General features: G+C 51.9%; 1 long non-coding RNA gene across 1 annotated transcript; it reads left to right on the top strand.

Moving 5' to 3' along the window:
- Nucleotides 1–354: 354 nt before the first annotated feature.
- Nucleotides 355–1,607, top strand: LOC137444720 (uncharacterized). The gene is made up of 3 exons (XR_010988234.1): nt 355–524; nt 930–1,067; nt 1,225–1,607. It is a non-coding gene; the product is annotated as an uncharacterized lncRNA (long non-coding RNA).
- Nucleotides 1,608–3,972: the final 2,365 nt, after the last annotated feature.

Raw genomic sequence — 3,972 nt, 5'->3', positions numbered from 1 at the left:
GCCAGGGCTGTTAAGGGGTTGTAAAGAACCCAGACACGGGACTCCTCTGCTCTCAGGTCTCTTTGCACTGGCCTGATGGTGTAGAAGAGGGTGAATGTGCAGGGTTTCTAGAGCATTGTGGCTTTTGCAGCACTTCTCCCTTCTGTTCCTGGCCAGCTCAAAGAAGAGCAGAGCCACCTTTGCAGGTTTGCTCCCAGGGCATAGGCTATGCCTGTCACATTACAGCATAGGGTCCACCCCATTCAGCCCCAGGTTTATCACACTTTTTAGATGTCTTCATATTTCCTCACTCCTTATCTTCCCCTTGCCGCGCCTACAAGTACAGCAAGAGTCCCGCAGCACCAGGTCCGACACAGGAGCTTGTGTCTAAACCCCTGCAGGTCGTACAGCCCTGAATCTTGCTGGATGGATGCTGGTCAGAACTGAGGCAGCCAAGCAAATTCACTGCACTGCATCCCTGGGTCTGGAAGCCACCTCCCCCGCAGCTGATTAGCATCTGCAAGGCACTGGAGGGGACGGTGCAGGTGGGAGGAAGAGCTCAAGCCAGCTCCTTTTGCCCCACAATGGACGGCATCTTGCTCAGTTGTGCTAATTGCCTGTGCGCTCTGGGGGGCCGTAAGCCCAAATTGCTCCTTAGAAAACCCAGCCTCTCCTGCCCCACAGCCACACAGGGCTCGCCCCCCAGCACAGCCCTTCAGCCCTGTGCCAAGCGGCTGGCAGAGCTGCAGGGAGTGGCACAGATGGGGACGGCATGTCAGCGGTGCTGGAGTGCCAGGTGACAGCTTCCCACTGACAGCGGCTGAGGAAAGGCTGCCTGGGGGGGGTGGGGTGGGGTGTTAATGGTAGCCACCTGGGCTCAAGAACTGAAGAGATGGTGGTGGGAAAAAGTACCCTAGGTCTTGTCCCTAACACCTTCATTTGCCCAGCAGAGAAAACCTTTTGGTGCCAAAAGGGTTGTAAATAGAGAGCTTGCAGGCTGGCTGCTCCTTGACCAACACCTCCTCAAGACAGCACTGAGTCTTCCTGGGTGGAAGGAAAGGGGTGCAGAGCAGAGAGGCCTGGTGGTGGTAAGAGCAAGACCCTCATCATCTGCACACAGTGCAGTCAGTTGTGCTACTCACAGGGTGCTGGGACAGGTCAGGTCCTGGGGCTCTCCTGCCTGTCCCACCACAGGAAATGCCAGCCACCTCCAATCCACTTCTTTCTGTCTTCCTTACCTTACAGTGAGTGGGAAGGTTTGAACTGCCATGTGAGCACAGAGAAAAGCAGCTCTTAGGAGGGTGTACAGTGGGGGATTCCCCCTCTGTTCTGCAGACTTCCATTGCCTCCCTGGCTCTGTTCTTCCCACACCACAGCATCCAGCCCTGGACAAGACCGAAGGTGGGAACCAAAAGCTGCCCAGCGCAGAGCCCAAAACACATCAGGGCATCCAAGATGAGAGATCAGAAGAGCCTGAGACAGCTTATGAATTTTCTGTGGAGTGGGATCTGGCAGAAAGAAGCACAGCTCCCCTCCAGGGAGCTGCCAAAGGTTTGGGACTGAAGCAGTGAAAGTTACCTTTTCTCTCTTTTTAACCTTCTTTGGGGAAAAAAGGGAGGAAGGGGAAGAGAAGGGGGAGGTCTGGGGGGGAACCCTCCTCTGGAGGAGGGAATTTCGTTCCTGTATTCTTGTTTGTTTTACTTTGCTGTATGTTTCTGTATATATTGCAAATACTGTATATTTTGTGTACACATCTTGCATTCTCCACATGGCTTGTAAAATATAGCATTTCCTTTGCTTCTCCAGCTGAGTTAGCTGTGGGTTTTCTTCCTCTTTGTGGGGGACAGAAGGCTAGGCCCTTCTCTCTCAAACCACCACAACCCTGCACTACCTTACTGCCTGCATTCCTTTGTGCTGCTGCTTAGTCACAGCTGAGCCAAAAGAGTGGCTTGGGAGAGCACAGCTGGGAGAACAGGCTTGTACTGGTTGACATTAGGCTCTGCTCAGGGCTGAAAGGCTTCATGTGGGTCTCCCATGCTACCAGGCGGACACTGCTCTGGCTGCAGGTTGAGGTATGAGTTAAGTGAGCCTAAAGCTGCTCTCTGCCTCAGGCCAGCTTTGCACAGCTCTGGAGGCACGGAGGTGGTCTGATGCACTTTACTGCTGCTCCTTTATTATGAGATTCCACTAATGAATTCCACTAATGCACAAAACCCTGCATGACAAAGAAGCCCTTGATCTTCATCCACACCCTCCCTCAGTTCTAAAGCCTTCAACATTTCCTGCTGTAGCTGAGGAGTCCCACAGGGGTTAGACAGCACAGCTCAGCAGATGGCAAAAAATGTGTGCTCCTGAAGTGAGCTAAGCTGAGCCTGGATCCTTCCTCTCACAAGATCTCACTGCTGATTCTTGCAGGGGGAGGAAACGTTGCTATTGACCAGGCCAGGAGCCAGCTTACACTTTAGCCTAAGAGCTCATTTAAATCGAGTTCTCTGGTAGCAGCAGCCCCTGCTTTGTGAGGCAGTCCCAGGAGATTCCTGGGTTGGTGCAAAGGGCAATTGCTGTCTCACTGATGAATCTGTCATGCTCCCACAGCCAGCAATTCCTCAAACACAAAGCTTCTACCACCCTTCCCTGGGCATGGGAGCCTCGTGGAGCGGTGCTGTGAGCTTTTGTACACATCTAGCCCCTCAGAGAAGCGCAGGAGGAGAGCTCCTGCCCTGGGCATGATGCTGAGCAGCCCAAGACAATGGTTTTTTTTCAATGTCAGTACTAGGCTTTGTAGGCAGAATAAAATATCACACAGAGGACTGCTTGTATGTTGTCTGTGACTTTTGCATGTCTTGACTGAAGAGGTTACAACTTGCCTAGTCCTTCCTAGCCTTCATCCTAGCAGACAGCTATTGAGCTCTCAGAAGGGAGTTCTTTGGCCACCTCCATCTGTACTGTTCAAACATATGTAGAAGAAACACCCTGGGAAGAGAACCTGTCACACTGTCCATCACTGAATCCAGTGGGCTCTTACCTCTTGCTGTGCCTTTAGAGACTACTTTGTCCTCCAGTTCCTTTTCTTTAGCTGATTCTGTCTTTGCTTGTTGGAGTCCTTGTACTTATCTGAGATGCACGTTTTGCATAATAAAAGGGCTTCCTAATAGCTGGCAGTGCATCCTGCTGTTCCCTCTCTCCCGGTGCTGAAAAACTAACCAGCTGTAGGACCTGCATCTCTCTGCATCTGGGGATCCCTGTGCATAGCCTGAAATGAGGGTTTAAGATGTGCCCTTTCCCCAGCAACAGCAATTGGAGAGCTCAAGAAGCTCTAATCCCTAAGGAGCCTTTCAACAAATACTTTTTTAATCCCACTGGATGTGTACAGTTTTGCTCATTGCTTTCCTTGCTTCTCTTGCCTCCACATTCCAGTGAAACCCCAGATCCTTCACTGAGAAGTGCTTTGGAATCCTCCATCCCCATCCACGCTCTTTGGTGCCCTAAGGGGGACAAATAAACAGAAGGGAAGGTTCACTGCAAGCAGAAGTCAGCAATGTTCCTTCACCACAGGAGGCTACAAGCAGTCCAGCATCCACAGGCCCTAGTGCTGTTCTGCCTTGAGTAAGTCACACTCCTAGGCATGGCAAACAGGCAGAGCTAAGTCCTGGTCTAAAGCAGTGCACGCTAGTGTTTTATTTTCTGGGCACAGAATCACAGAACTGTCAGGGCTGGAAGGGACCTCAAGGATCAGCCACTTCCAACCCTGCTGCCATGGGCAGGGACACCTCACACTACAGCAGGTTGCTCACAGTCACATCCAGCCTGGCTGCAAAAACCTCCATGGAGGCTTCCACCACCTCCCTGGGCAACCTGTGCCAGGCTCTCACCACCCTCATGGGGAACAACTTCTTCCTATCATCCAATCTGAATCTACCCACTTCTAGTTTTGTTCCATCCCCCCTAGTCTTATCATTACCTGACACCCTAAAAAGTCCCTCCCCAGCTTTC

The sequence above is a fragment of the Melanerpes formicivorus genome, unplaced genomic scaffold, assembly GCF_026170545.1.
Source record: "Melanerpes formicivorus ecotype bairdi unplaced genomic scaffold, bMelFor1.0.p_v2 SCAF_12, whole genome shotgun sequence".
Taxonomy (NCBI): Eukaryota; Metazoa; Chordata; class Aves; order Piciformes; family Picidae; genus Melanerpes; species Melanerpes formicivorus.
This window is presented reverse-complemented; position numbering and strand designations above follow the sequence as displayed.